Below are 16527 nucleotides of genomic sequence, written 5' to 3'. Positions count from 1 at the left end.
AAAATGTATTTTCAAAGAAAATAAAGGAACGCCCATCGACGATACCACATTTGCAGTGAAACACGTGCAGATAAACACCAGCGAGATAAAAAAAAATTTCATTAGTACGAGAAAGTGGGCCTCATACAAACTTTCTGCAAGCGCACTAACAGAGCTTAAAATTCATCATAATTACGCAGAGGACGCTTACTAACAAGGGAACATTCCCAAGTGTCAACAAACGATCTTGCCGAAACTTAGTGCGTGTGTAGAAGGGTAAAGTAGTGCAATATGTATTGTTTCGTTTGTGTCCAACTTCAGTTTTAAGGAGTAAAACACACACTGCAGCCTAATTTGGCATATTATGTTTAGAGTGAATATCTTCGAAATGGTGATACATAAAAAAATGTTTTTCATACAAAAGTTGACATGTAATTAATGTTCTTGAAGACTGTATAATCAACTTAAGTAATACTTTGTCATTTTGCAAAATACTCCCCCACCTCCAACCATTAATTAATTCTGAAAAATGAAAACTTTTGTTGCAACATAAATTAAAGAACATTCAAGCCACATACATCGACGTGTAGTAAAAACGCTTTCTGAAAAACCATTTTTGTAAAATAAGCTGTACAGAATGTGCTGTCGGAGTATTTTCAACATATCTTATTAACATTGGTTACTATTTTAAATATTGATTTTATTACATTTGTTTTATGTTTTAAATTGATATTTTACCTTTTACATTCATGACTTTTTGTTTTTTTTGTTCACAGTTTCACATGTGTGTACTTTGTTAACCGAAAATAATAAGTAACTCATTATTATGATAGCAAATAATTAAAGTAATAACAATCCGTAAGTAAATACTTAAAACAAAACTTTTGTTTTTACACCAAGCGCATAAAATGAACGAAATTTCGTCACATAATATACGCGTTGGAGAAGCCAATATAAAAGAAAATTCAGCAGGATTTCAAATTGTCACGAGTGAACCTCTAGATATTCTGATGTGTATCAGCCATATTTCAGTACATTGATAAGCCTTGGGGAAGACAGTTGATCGTGTACTAGTGACTGAAGCTTGACTGTATTGTTTCTAAAGTGGAGATTGACATCATAATTATTCAACAGAACTAGACCCGAAAGTCTTCTCACAAAGTATTCCAGCATCGAAGCTGTACAGATTCAACGGCTGTACCTTTGCCGCCGAGTCCTTTGGGATCAACAGATGAACAGTTCCTTGACCTCAGGTACGATGCTCTAAACGGTTCTTTCACATTGACCACAGCGCAAATCTATCAATATTGTAGATATTTCTCCGTCACTAGGAAAGAAAACATCTTTCAAATATCTACTGACCTGGTCAGACGTTTGTTTAACAGATTTCGATGCTGCCATAAGGACATTTGCGGCCTCAAAAAAAGATTCCCAAATTCTCGGTCCAAACTAATCATTTGTATCAGAATTTAAAAAACTTTTTTGAGCGTCGAATCCGAGGACAAGAAACATCTGGCGATACCAAAGGATTCAATGGCACAGGTACAGCCTTGGAACGTATACAGGTTTCGATGTTGGAAGAACTTTGTGAGATTTTTCCCTTGTAAGAAAAGAGCATTTAAGACAATATTGCTTCAAATCTCTGTGTATAGTGGCAACGTGCTACTACTGCTGAACAAGAGAACTGGTGATAGCAAGCGACGATGTGCGACAACACGCATGGTGGGCTACTGCCTCCGTTGCATCTGGGCGAGCGGTCGGCCGTGACGAATGTTCAGCAGCTGTCACAAGTATGCCCGTGTGAATACACTTCTTCACCACGTAGCCACAACACGCAGTTAACCCTTAGTTACAGCGGTCATTTATTCTAATAGTATTAGTGTGGTAAGGCTTGGATAACCTCATATTAAAATTTTTATCTGGTAATTAAAAAAGTATGTTTTGGTCCAAATATTAATGAAAACATTATTAACCCGTAAGCACACGCGTGTATTGTTATGACTTTACTACACGCATAGAGTATTTTTTACCATAGTTAGAAAAAAAATTCATGAAACTATTCAGAAAATTGGAATGTACGTGTTATACATCACAACTTTAGGGCATTTTAAACATGCATTTCGTCACTTTTAAGATGTAGACACACATTTCTCATAATAATAAAAGACAAATCTCACGAAGACAGTGTATTCGGGAAGGTTTGTTTTTTATATCTAAATTAGAATCATAAACGATACATTCTTTGCAAAATGAAAATTAATGTTCTTACATATTAACCTACAGCAAGTCTTGCAAGTAGTTGTGGTTTTCTTGTCCTTTACTGGGAACACTCCTCACACCTCCCAGAATAAAATCTAGTTTTCTTCTGTCTTGCCTCTTTCACTCCAGTGACGAACATAACAGCAGATTTGGAAAGTGAGGGCAGGTAGCACAGATTTTTGCCACAGAGTGCCATCCTTTCCTTTATAGCTTGCTTCAGATATTGTTGCCACATCCTCTGAGTCATCACTATCTACCTCTCGCTCGGTATCTGTACTACGATCAGTCTCAGAAATGTGGTCATTTTCGCTCTCGGACTCATATTCGTTTGCGCAATGCTGTACGTAAGAGATAGCATCTCTTTCTCATGTTCGAATCTGCAATCTATGCCCAAAGTGTTATTTACCCACGCACTGGAAGACACATCTCTACTCAAATAGATAATGCTTGAAACTGGGGAACTTACACATTATTGCAAGGAGGGACATACGGTTGAAAGGTATGTGGAAGGTACCAGTTGTAGAATTTCTGTAACAATGCTAGCAACGTAGCTACTGTTGGGTGTATGCTAAATTACATGCTAGCAACATAACTACGGCGGGATGAATCCTAAACTACGCGTGCACTTCTGAGTTAAAGATACTTCACGAAGTAAGGCCTACATCATTTATATAAATTTTTTGTTCTTCCATAACAGCATTATTGTCTTAAAGTTCTGAAGAGTTTCGTTACTTCCAATCGTACTGTTAAGAGTTAAAAAATAAGAGAAACAATAAGTTCACTTATATCGTCCTAATTTTAGTTGTAATTTGTAGTTTGGTTACATGTAATATCTGTAGCAAACGATGTTCACTCCGTGCCTTCTTCACTTTTAAAATACTTTCTTCACTTTTAAAATACCTTCCACACGTTGGAATAATGCGTTTTAAGCACAAAAATTTACTGCTTGTGTAGCACCAATAGTTAGTTTTCCTATCGTTGGATCTGGGACATATAATGCAACTGCTTTGTGACGATGTTGTTTTAGGGACAGCCTCATTAGTATTTGTGTTACATTCCCTCTTCAACCTCAGTTAAAGATTTAGATGAAAGTTCGTTACACCCGGGAAATTTCCATCGTAACAACTTCTCTAAGATGTTAACTGTTGAAAATTACGTATTGAACAACTGTGGTGCGGCTTGATAAACCACAGAGATGAAAAATGCGTTTTTCTTCCTCCACAAGATAAGCTAAACTGTAGTTAACTACAGTAACGCCGTCTATCAGCTTCTAAATGTAGCACACCGAAGTGTTCAAGTACAAATTATGCGTCGTCTCGTGATTACGTTGAGAAAAACATCGACTGAAGTGTATGAAACCCCAGCACAGCAACAAAGAGATAAACAAGAGAACGTAAATAAATATTGTAAATAAATATTAATGGTGCAATATTTTGTGGTTTTTCATGACAAGAAATTTGTCTATACTAACATACCTTTAATAATAGACGTTTTTTAAAAAGTAGGAATGGTCTGCTCTGATCCTCAAGCCAACAGGCAGACTTATTCAAACGTTTAGCCAGGAGATAGAAAGTAAACAATAGTGGTGCAATATTTATTCCTGTTTTACATAAAAATGTGTAGTACTGCAGGTGAGCGTGACGTGAGACCTAAACAATAGGTGCCAAACACAGGAATACCTGAATAATGTGCAGGCAGACAACATTACCAGATGTAAGCGGAAGTCAGATAAAAATGCTACCACATCTAACCTCCGTCCTGCTGTATTTTGCTAATTCTTAATTGAAACTGTTTTCTTTGCGGTGATCCGACATGGGTAAGAGATGGCTAACAGCGAGGACAAGCTTCTTACGAAATCTGACCGTTTTGCGTAAAACGAAAAATGTTTCCCTTTTCTTCACGATTATTGAAGTTCTTCAACTTCAAGCGAAAAAGGCTGCTTTGAAAGTGTAATAGTTGATACCATTTAATTTTTTTATCACGTTTGCAAGTAACACACTTCCTAACAATGGCTAGACAAAACCATGCCCACATTAGCAGTTAAATTTAGTTTCATTATTACAGGTTTGCCACTGCTGTACTGCTTTTACAAACTAAACTATTACGCTACAGCAGTTCAATGTTGACTTAATAATTGTTCAAACACTAATATTGCCCACCAACAGATGCTACAGGCAAAGAATGACGATAATGATGTATCCAGTGCTCTCCTGCGTAATTACACGCACCCTCTGCGAATAAACCAATTGTTGCTCTAGCATTCGAGGGTAAACTTTCAGACAGATCTGACCAACATCTGCAAACTGTTAACACATTTTAGAACTCCGTACTCCAGTCGGTGAAACCGATCGCTTATAGGAAACCTTTGTTATATGTCTGTCCGTCCGATTTTTAAAAAAAGCCCATTTTCTCAGTAACGGGAAGATGTATCAAGTTGAGATTTCTCGTACTAAGATATACGGTCTCTTGGCGTTGTAAAAAACTGAAGCTTCTAAGTCAGTGCAGTTAATAGATACGTCCATTTACGTCGCGTATTTCGATACTCGCGAACTCACTCATTGAAAACCACAGGGTACTTCCCCCTGGCCTAGAATACTGAAATATGCAAGAAGAAAGGAATCGCAGTATACTAAAAGGAAAACCTCCGAAAATTGTGAATTTGTCATATCAAACGAAAAAAATGTCATCTGTTATCTCTCTGCCCCTTCATCTGTTAAGGCCCCTTCTCAGGAACGGGGAAAAGTATCAAGTTGAAATAAAATGGAATAAACATAAGCTTCTGAGTCATTATCATCAAAAGATAGGCCACTTATGTCACATAATTTTGATACTCGAAAACTCACTCATAGGGTACTTCACTTTGTTCTAGAATCATGAAATTTGGCAAAAGGCAAGGTTTCCTACTACAAGTAAATGAAAAAAATCTGAAAATTGTAAACCTATAGTCATACGAAAACAATTTCTTTCACTTGTTCTTCAACTATCTATATGCCCGTCGTTTAAGACCCCTTTTAATCAGAACAGCGTAGACATATCCAGCCAAAATTTATGTGGCTTGCGAAAGTCTACGGTCCCTTGGCGGTGAAAAAAATTGAAGCTTCTAAGCTAAGTCAATGCACTCAAAAAATACGGACATTTATGTCACATTTTTTGATGCTCGCAGGCTCACTCATTAAAAACTATAGGGTATTTCCCATCGGCATAGAATCATGAAATTTGGCAATAAGCAAGGTGTAACGGTACAAGGAAAGTAAAATATCAGAATATCGTTAATTTGTAAGTACAGCTCAGGAAAAAAATATTTCTTTTGTCGTTTGTTATCCGTCTTTAGTATTAAAATTAAGACGTTCTTGAAAGTGTTCGAGATCCTGGAACCGGTATCTTGCCAGTGTGAATGTCGAAGACAGGCAAACGTCGTCGAGATTATCGATTTTCGGAATGAATGAACTATCCACATATGTAACTAAGTTTGTGCGGGATCCTCAGTGCACGTGCCCTGCTGATACGTGACCAATTTTATTTACTGGTGCCTAAGACCGCCCCACGCGAAATCTCAACGACTGTCTTCTCGCATGAAGGTGCGCGACCAGTGGCGCTGGGGCATAGTTGAAAGAAACAAGAGTACAGTGCCTCAGTGCAAAGCTCCGAATGTTCCAGAGAACCAGCAGTGTGTAACTGTACATGGGGTACGACTGACTGCGTTGGACCACTATGGATAATAGTATCCCTTACACAACGACAATGTTTTAAGCTACTAAGTGAAGGAAAAATAAATACCAAATTTTTTAGTAGTTGCGAGAGCTTTGTTAATTGTAAACCAACTACGGACTCTATAGTCACACTAAAGAAGAAAACGACACACTTGTGGAACTTAACACGAGGGTAAAGCAGTGACTGTGAGATGCATGTGAGCAGTAGCTGTCAAGAGAGTCGGTTCAATACCATATCCTGAGGACCTGTGTAGTATGCACCACAAAGCGGCAAAATAATGGACTGATGGCCCGTCACAGATGTGATCCTTAGCGAGGTGTTAACGTCCCAGCATATCCTTCAGTAATTGTAAAGTAACGACGTACACTGTGGGCACAGAAATGGAGAAATAGTTAAATCTTTCAAAAAAGAAGGAAATATCACTAATTACGAACAGTAAGAATCTCTGCCTTAAATACGAAATAAAATCTTGAGAACACTGTCCATGTAGGAATTGTGTGCACTAAAACTAAGAAAGTAGCGAGGCCTTCACTAAATGGGAGGTCTACGGTAACCTGTGTTCCCGTTTTTTACAATCGCTACAACGAATGCTGGAGAAGTGCGGACACGGAAATAGGCGGACAGCAGCGTTAGCGAGATATATGTAGACACCCCAGTTTTCGGGTATTGGCCGTGTTCAATAATGGTGCTCATTTTAAAACGGGTCATAGTTGCTGCCGCAGCCCGTATAAACAATCGGGGATAAAACTATATACAGATTTAGTTTCTGATCAGCATCTAACTATTGCTACAGCTGTATATACAGATTGTTTAATCAATTGTGATCATTTCGTGACAACGACGTGCATTTTACTGACTACCAATTACTGTGTAAATGCGACGTACTGTTCGAAGTGGAAGCAGTGCGGAATATTGCTGTGATTTAATTGGACAAACGAAAACTGTGTTTTAACATTTAGAACTAAAACAGTGTCCCAAAGAATCATTTATTAGCCACATTCGGAAGAGTGAAATATAATTATTATTTCATAGACTTACGCTACCTAAGAATTTTGTATTAAAATGCTATTCAAAACATTCAGCCTGAGAAACCTGGTTTTTGTTTTGTTTTAAATGCAAATGGAAGGCATGCACGGATGTGTGTAATGACATTCGATCCATATTCTGAAGCCAAACAACCACTTTCAGCTTGTTTATAGACAATAAAATATGAAATATTAACTATTTCCCCTTTTCATATTCTTTTTGGTAGCAATCTCGTGTTAGTAATGATTCTCTCCGTTTATGTAACACGGCAGATGAGAGTGCAGTTTCAGGAAATTCTTCGTGATTAACAAGGGTAAGCATAATTCAAGTCAAAGAGGCCAACGAACTATGCACGACCTTACAAATAGTTATTATTAAGGTCAAAAAATATGAAAAGTAACCTATAAAATGGCTTAAGGACAAAACTTTAAGGATAAATTCAAGAGAAACTGAAAGCAAACCTAATTTTTATAAATTCTATCACATTTATTTTTAAAACTCTTTACTCGCGCTGAGAAATTGCTGGCATCAGAGGGGAAACACTGATATTCTTTTTACATAGGCTTCAAAGTTTCTAGAAATGCAGTACACTTTATTAACATAACTTATTTAATACTGACAATGCTTCTTCACTGTAATTAATGCTTTTAGCCAAATGGAAATGGAAATGAGCGTTTGGCGTCATTGGCCGGGAGGCCCCTCGCGGGGCAGGTCCGGCCGCCATATCGCAGGTCTTATTACATTCGGCGCCACATTGGGCGACCTGCACGCCGGATGGGGATGAAATGATGATGAACACAACACAACACCCAGTCCCTGAGCGGAGAAAATCTCCGACCCAGCCGGGAATCGAACCCGGGCCCAGAGGACGGCAATCCGTCACGCTGACCACTCAGCTACTGGGGCGGACTTTAGCCAAATAATTTGTGAGGACTCAGTGGCTGTAGCATATTAATTATTAATTGTGCAACCGTGCAACACTTGACCAGCACACACGGACGTACCCGTATTAATAGCGAACGAGCGAGCTCTTAAGTCACTTCTGTGTGTGACCTAAACAGTACTACTTGCACTTCTTGCCGCTCTGCGTGTTGTTACGTAACCTTACGTGTCGCCCACTAATCACCGGTGTCCGCAAGTCTCCTTGTCCGCATATCTCCTGACACCGCTACAATTACATACAAATTGAGCTGAGAGTTGTCCATTGTCGCAGGCGTTTACTCAGTTTGTTTCGAAATGCATTACAAACTATTATTACAGCTCGCCTTAAAAGTAAAAAACCGTTGTATTATAAATTATCATTATCTTATTTATGGATGCGTCCGTTACTTCGTGGCACGACAATTCCATATTTAAGATAAAATAACATGCATATTTTTTCCTTCTACTGGCCAGTAGAACAAAATCAGTGTATTTGTTATTCAGTCTTAAATATAAACTTACCAGTTACAGATGCTTTTACAGAGCAAAATTTCACCTCACACTTCATAGGATTATGCCAGGTAGTAAAACTCCGCCACACATAGGTTAGGGAAGCCTAATCTGCGTTGTTGTTAGTTGCAGAAAATGGAAACAGAACACTGCGACAACCATGTGAAGAAAATCAGCGCAATGGGTAGGTTAAACATTGTATCATGCATGAAACCTCTGTAGGAGGAGCACAGAAGGGGCACTACTTATTTACTAGTTACAGCATTCTCACTAAACACTCTGGGATATAATACATTTTTGTATCATCTACAAAATTTCGTTCTTGTGGCATGACACGTTCCGAAGCCGAACAAACCATTTAAATGTCTGCGGACATGTATGTCTGTAATCATAATTTAAACGGACAGCTACCTGACTGCGATATATTCTGGGTGTCCAACTGCTTCGATTTGTGCCCTACATCGACAAGCGGCTTTTAAGCGAGCTTTATTAACAATGTAAAGCTAATAATCCGTCGGGAATATTGCGGCGCAAGTTCGTATAAAACTCACAAGAGACCAGAGCGCAAAACCGCACATAAATAAAACCGTTGTGTCAATTTGTAATACGTAAATGTGCTTTAATAAAATATGATTACGTCTAATGTATTCTTCAAACGTTTGAATACTAACGCATTTCGAATCAACGACTTGTTATTTCGTGTTTTAAAAACACTGAGCAAAAAATCCTAGACACCGTTATTATCAATTCAAAACCTCTAACGGTTTATTTTCCCACGGAAAAATAGACAGTGCGGCACTTGACCCACATGGCTAAATCGCCTTTGATTCTCATGACACCACATTCGCTGTTTTCATCAGTTCATAACCAAATTGTCCGTTCAAACTTTACGTCGACCTCTGGCTTCGTTACTCACCAGACTGTCACCGCAAAATATATTTCAATACAATACGACCAAAAAGATGCCAAAACTTAAGGAAATGAGACCGTAACTAGGAGTTGGAGCGCATTCGTTCAATCAAGCCATTACAAGGTATCGCCACAGGTATTACCAATAACAAAGGAAGACGCCAGTGTAACGGTTACAGGCCACTGACGACGCCAGCAGTACCGTGCAGTTCATTGCTTGGTGAGCAGGATGTTTCCAAAGTGCGACGAGTTTTCGTTGTTGAACAGTATTTTGTCAGTCACTGTATGCACGTGTTGCAGACGCATATCGCGGAGAAATATCCAGATGCCGCAACGCCGAATAGTTCAGCAATAAAGAGTTTCGTCCACTGTTTCCGAGAACGCAGATCATTTGCAGACAAGAAGAGAACCGAGAGACTGGTCACTTTGAGGGGCGCTAAACTAACTGCGGTGAGGGATGGGAGGGTGTTGTCGCGGCAAAAAGTTTGACGAGACTGTCCAGTCTGGATTTCATATAGGAGCTCCCAGAAAGCAATGCAGAAGTTAAAATTTCGTGCGTATCATGTTCTTAGACTAAAGGCTCCGAATTAAGAAAAGTGTCTAGCGTACTGTACGATGATTTGTATTTTCTTCACTGATACATCTACATCGATAGACTCCAAATCGCATTTAAGTGCCTGGCAGAGGTTTCATCGAACCACCTTCACAACTCTCCGTTATTACAATCTTGTATAGCGCGCGGAAAGAATGAACACCTGTATCTTTCCGTACGAGCTCTGATTTCCCTTATTTTATCTTGGTGATCGTTCCTCCCTATGTAGGTCGGTGTCAACAAAATATTTTAGCATTCGGAGGAAAAAGCTGGTGATTGGAATTTCGTGAGAATTTTCCGTCGCAACGAGAAACACCTTTCTTTTAATGATGTCCAGCCCAAATCCTGTATCATTTCTGTGACACACTCTCCCATATTTCGCGATAATGCAAAACGTGCTGACTTTCTTTGAACTTTTTCGATGTACTCCGTCACTCCTATCTGGTAAGGATCCCACACCACCGCGTAGCAGTATTCTAAAAGAGGATGGACAAGCATAGTGTAGGCAGTCTCCTTAGTAAGTCTGCTACATTTTCTAAGTGTCCTGCCAATAAAACGCAGTCTTTGGTTAGCCTTCCCCACAACATTTTCTATGTGTTCCTTCCAATTGAAGTTGTCCGTAATTGTAATACCTAGGTATTTAGTTGAATTTACGGCTTATAGATTAGACTGCTTTATCGTGTAACCGAAGTTTAACGAAATCCTTTCTGCACTAATGTGGATGAACTCACACTTTTCGTTATTTAGGGTCAACTGCCAATTTTCGCACCATTCAAATATCTTTTCTTAAATCGTTTTGCAGTTTGTTTTGATCTTCTGATGACTTTATTAGTCGATAAACTACAACGTCATCTGCAAAAAAACGAAGACGGCTGCTCAGACTGCCTCCAAAATCGCGTATGTAAATACGGAACAGCAAAGGGCCTATAACACAACCTTGGGGAACGCCTGAAAATCACTTCTGATTTACGCGATGACTTTCCGTCAATTATTACGAACTGTGCCCTCTCTGACAGGAAATCACAAATCCAGTCACATAACTGAGACGATATTCCATAAGCACGCAGTTTCACTACGAGGCGCTTATGTGGTACAGTGTCAAAAGCCTTTTGGAAACCGGAAATACAGAATCGATCTGAAATCCCTTGTCAGTAGCACTCAACACTTCATGGGAATAGAGAGATAGTTGTGTTTCACAGGAACGATGTTTTGTAAACCGATGTTGACTGTGTGTCAATATACCGTTTACTTCGAGGTAATTCATAATGTTCGAACAAAATATATGTTCTAAAATCCTGCTGCATATCGACGTTTACGATATGGGCCTGTAATTTAGTGGATTACTCCTACTACCTTTCTTGAATATTGGTGTGACCTGTGCAACTTTCCAGTCTTTGGGTACGGATCTTTCGTCGAGCGAACGGTTGTATATGAGTGTTAAGTATGGAGCTAATGCATCAGCATACTCCGAAAGGAACCTAATTGGTAAACAGTCTGGACCAGAAGACTTGCTTTTATTAAGTGATTTAAGTTGTTTCACTGTTACGAGGAAAAAAATGGTTCAAATGGCTCTGAGCACTATGGGACTCAACTGCTGAGGTCATTAGTCCCCTAGAACTTACAACTAGTTAAACCTAACTAACCTAAGGACATCACAAACATCCATGCCCGAGGCAGGATTCGAACCTGCGACCGTAGCGGTCTTGCGGTTCCAGACTGCAGCGCCTTTAACCGCACGGCCACTTCGGCCGGCCTATTCCGAGGATATTTACTTCTACGTTACTCATGTTGGCAGCTGTTCTCGATTCGAATCCTGGAATATTTACTTCGTCTTCTTTTGTGAAGGCATTTCGGAAGGCTGTGTTTAGTGACTGTTTTGGCAACACTGTCTTCGATAGTATCTCCATTGCTATCGTGCAGAGAAGGCATTGATTGTTTCTTGCCGCTATCATACTTCACATACGACCAGATTCTGTTTGGATTTTCTTTCTGCCAGTTTTCGAGACAAAGTTTCGTTGTGGAAACTGTTACAGGCATCTCACATTGAAGTCCGCGCTAAATTTCGAGCTTCTGTAAAAGATCGCCAATGTTGTGGATTTTGCGTCTGTTTAAATTTGGCATATTTGTTTCGCTGTTTCTGCAACAGTGTTCTAATCCGTTTTGTGTACCAAGGAGGATCAGCTCCGTCGTTAATTTATTTGGTATAAATCTCTCAATTACTGCCGATACTGTTTCTTTGAATTTAAGCCACATCTGGTTTACACTTATATTATTAATTTTAAGTGAGTGGAGATTGCCTGTCAGGAAGGCGTCAAGCGAATTTTTATGTTAGTGTATAAGTGAACAGTCAAAACACAAGAATTTGGTCAACCGAAAAACCACATGTCACTCAAGAAAACACCTTGCACCAAACTGAAGTGTGGTGTGCAGCGTGGGCGCTCGCAGAAATGTATCCAGTGGCGGTTGGGGATGGGGCAAGACTCGAGCGCGGCTCACACTGAGGCGATGCTATATGCGAATCGATACGGGAATACGATGCAGCAGCAGCCCGCATCGGCGGAGATAGAAACATAATGCAAGCGACTTACCTAATTCACACTGGTACGACAGCGCTCTGACACCGATACGTATATCCATCGTATAGTCCGGCGCAACAGGGAGTGTTCCACGCAACTCGCATAGTACGAAACGCGGAGAGTGAAGTTTCAAGTCATTCGATTTGCCTAAAAAATGGTTTTATGTAGATGAAGCAATGCTACATCCGTATCTGTATTCAGATTATGGGTAAAGCTTTTACTTTTCCTATTTAAAAAATAAAAACAATATTTTGGGATTCGTGCGTACTTTCCGCTACTCAGTCTTCCTCATTCGAGTATGAGAAAAGCCACGTACCCGAGCACTGGAAGGGTCGGCTGCAGAGAATCGTTTGAAAAGGTGGGAAATCGACCTGAGAAACCCCCACAAAGATGTAAAAGAAGAACTGGCGCCTGGTGGAGACCTACCATACACAGTCTGGAGAACCCTAAACCGTATGAGGGTAGAAGTGCCGAAGTGCAAGACAAACCTGCAGCAATGGGGTTTTCTAAAAGAGAATGAGAACATTCTCTGTCTCTGTGGTTCTGTCCAGGATCCTCAACACCTTCTTATCTGTCCATATTTAGACCAGCCCTGCACAATGAATGACTTATAGGAGGCAAATGACAAGGCCATATTGGTTGCTGATTTTTGGAAGTCTGAAGTCTAGTTCCGGACACGGAAAGTAAGTAATGAGAAAAGTATTCGGTAAACAAAAATATTTTTCCGCATGTTGTGGCCACACATCACAGCTTTCCATTATTGCCCGTGGTTACTTTAAAGTAAAACACCGTGCATACTCCACTTCGAGTCCCGGTCGGGGCACACATTTTCACCTGTCCCGGTTGATATATATCAACGCTCGTCAGCAACTGAAGGTATTAATATAATTCTAATTTCGTTCTAGACGGCTGCAGGTCATGAATGATGTCGGACACCGTATCCATATAAGTATATATTTTGAAAAGTTTGCGATGAAAAACGTAGTCACTGGCAGTTTGCGTTTGGTGCATTTAACGTCGTATGTTGTTGCGTAAGACCTGTAGCTAACGTATCTAAACAGTTTTTAACGCTGAAAGGAAAGCTGTGCCTCTTCCTTATCTCGAGTAGTTGCGTGATACATTTTGGCGTTTGGCCGTGACGAGGTACTACGACGCCTCACACTGAACGCTATGAACGCTCGCCGCGCTATGCGGAGCTGTCACGTGTTGCTGCCGATTACAAGCCGAAGCACTCATTCGCATGTGTGCTTTCCAGCTGGAAGGATGGCTTGACCTGTCATTTCTTTCTGTGTTGGGTATAGTAGACGCGTAGTTCACACAAGAGGACTGTTCGGTTATGGTATCTTCCGCCCAGCTTTTTGAGAAAAGCCTTTGTCCTTGGGATTATACTATGAAATCGTATTCGAGGGCAAATAAAATGATGGCACTTCGTCGAACACTGTGCCCTATTTTCTTTGATACTACAGTGAAGACATCGTTTCAACGTTTCGCTTCTTGAGGCAGATGAACGTTCCTGTCGGCTGCAGCAGATCGGAGCCGCTTGCCATACATCTCATGAAGCAGTTCATTTCTTAAGAGCATTTGTTGGTAATCGACTCATCTTTAAAAGGGTAAGGTCCTCCATGTACTCACGATTTAGCATCTTCACATTTCTTCTTGTAGGGCTACCTTCGAGGAATGGTCTATAGAAACAGGTGACACGCACTGGCGGAATTAAAGATTAACGTAACAGTGGGGATTAACAACCTCAATGTCGTACATGCTCCGCAGGATGGCCTCAAACATGGGAAAATTAAGTTCACACAGGCGATACACAACAGTGCATCCATTAGGAGCATACGTAATAACGATGTGTGTGTATAAAATACGTACTTATTTATAAAGATATATGTACACCTGAATACGTTTTGATGTGCGCTACTTTTCGATCATCCTGCAGAGTCAAATAAACACCGTAGCTGCTCTGTTCTCTGTCTGCACACGTACAGCGTCACTCGCCACATCACTACGTCATGGGCCAAAGCCGACGGCCGGTATTGGTAGGTTCAACCCAGCGTCACTTGAATCGAGTAATAGCCGTTTAGCGTTACACACTCTGAGCTACCGTTCGCACACGCACACACACACACACACACACACATGCAAGCACACACGCGATTCCAACATCTGGTCCTATGACCGTTGGCTGCCACAGTGTGCACTTCGCCGCCTCTCTGCTGCTGTTATCTGACTCACCTCGGTAAAAGCAAACAACAATAACCTCACGCGGCGCTCGGTCGTTCGCTGATTACTGTGCTGCGTCGCCCGCGCGTAGCTTTAAATAAACTCGTGACAGATGACGTCACGGGATGTCGTCACTGTTGTGCCGCTGCAGCCACCGCCAAGGCCGCCGCAGCAGTAGTTCGCAAACTATGCGGATGCTCTTGATACTACGTAAACGGTTCGAAAGATATAAACAACGCTTTCTGCTAATGAAGGCCTGCAGGGTGGCGGATAATTTACTGTAAAGCTCTCGAGAATAAATTAATTCTGTGTCGATTGCGATTGTTATCTGTTGGTTGTTGTTGGTTGTTTTTGGGGGAAGAGACCAAGCAGCGAGGTCATCGGTCTCATCGGATTAGGAAAGGAAGTCGGCCGTGCCCTTTCAACGGAACCATCCCGGCATTTGCCTGGAGCGATTTAGGGAACTCTGGGAAAACCAAAATCAGGATGGCCGGACGCGGGATTGAACCGTCGTCCTCCCGAATACGATTGTTATCGATCAGGTTTAGATACATTTGTTTTGCCGTGATACTTTACGAGCATTGTCTGTAAAGAAATCAGCGAAAATATTACGTCCAATGGTAAATGAGCTTCTTCCTTTGGTCGATAGGATTTTATTGTCCGGATTACGTGCTTCGTTATGCTTAATGTCTTCAAAATTAAAACCATCTCTGGAACGGCAGGCGTCGTCTAGGACAAAACAAGATTTGGTAATGCTATTGGCAAAGTTCAGCTTGACGTCGATATATCTGTGAAATTTTCACCATTTTTATTCGTTAGAATCCCAAATGTGCACTCCACATTTCTCAGAGCATTAGTTATACGGTAGTTAGATGTGCGTTTCTTGTAGGAGATGGAAGCTCCGCTGTATGGTCTCATGGCAAAATTAGACAGATTAGATAAGTTGGTATTGAAAGCCTCATCGCACAGTCTTTGCTTTTGATGGATTATTGCAGTTTCACTGTTAACTCATCAGACTATTGTATACTCATTCGAAAATGATTAAAGAATTTACTTTCAGCTAGCAGTGAGCTAAAGAGTGGGTATGTTCAAACGCTGTTTTTTAGTTTATTCATGAACGAAATACGCAAACACCTATGATTTCTTCTTCCTACGTCCATACTACAATACTGGCCATTAAAATTGCTACACCATGAAGATGACGTGCTACAGACGCGAAATTTAACGGACAGGAAGAAGATGCTGTGATATGCAAATGATTAGCTTTTCAGAGCATTCACACAAGGTTGGCGCTGGTGGCGACACCTACATCGTCCTGACATGACGAACGTTTCCAACCGATTTCTCATACACAAACAGAAGCTGACCGGCGTTGCCTGGTGAAACGTTGCTATGATGCCTCGTGTAAGGAGGGGAAATGCGTACCATCACGTTTCCGACTTTGATAAAGGTCGGATTGTAGCCTATCGCGACTGCGGTTTATCGTATCATGACATAGCTGCTCGCGTTGGTCGAGATCCAATGACTGTTAGCAGAATATGGAATCGGTGGGTTCAGGAGGGTAATACGGAACACCGTGCTGGATCCCAACGGCCTCGTATCACTCGCAGTTCGAGATGACAGGCATCTTATCCGCGGGGCTGTAACGGAACGTGCAGCCACGTCTCGACCCCTGAGTCAACAGATGGGGACGTTTGCAAGACAACAACCATCTGCACCAACAGTTCGACGACGTTTGCAGCAGCATGGACTATCAGCTCGGAGACCATGGCTGCTGTTACCCTTGACGTTGCATCACAGACAAGAGCGCCTGCGATGGTG

General features: G+C 40.9%; 1 protein-coding gene across 1 annotated transcript in view; it reads right to left on the bottom strand.

Moving 5' to 3' along the window:
- The window catches only part of LOC124612797 (probable cytochrome P450 301a1, mitochondrial), a 181841-nt gene extending 167080 nt beyond the window's left edge, over positions 1-14761 (bottom strand). The window contains exon 1 of the mRNA XM_047141201.1: positions 14719-14761. The gene's annotated coding sequence lies outside the window, so the exon portion shown is untranslated. The remainder of the gene's footprint in view (positions 1-14718) is intronic.
- Positions 14762-16527: the final 1766 nt, after the last annotated feature.

The sequence above is a fragment of the Schistocerca americana genome, chromosome 4 (genome assembly GCF_021461395.2).
Source record: "Schistocerca americana isolate TAMUIC-IGC-003095 chromosome 4, iqSchAmer2.1, whole genome shotgun sequence".
Lineage (NCBI taxonomy): Eukaryota > Metazoa > Arthropoda > Insecta > Orthoptera > Acrididae > Schistocerca > Schistocerca americana.
The sequence above is the reverse complement of the archived record's forward strand: the minus strand, read 5'-3'. Positions and strand labels throughout refer to the sequence as shown.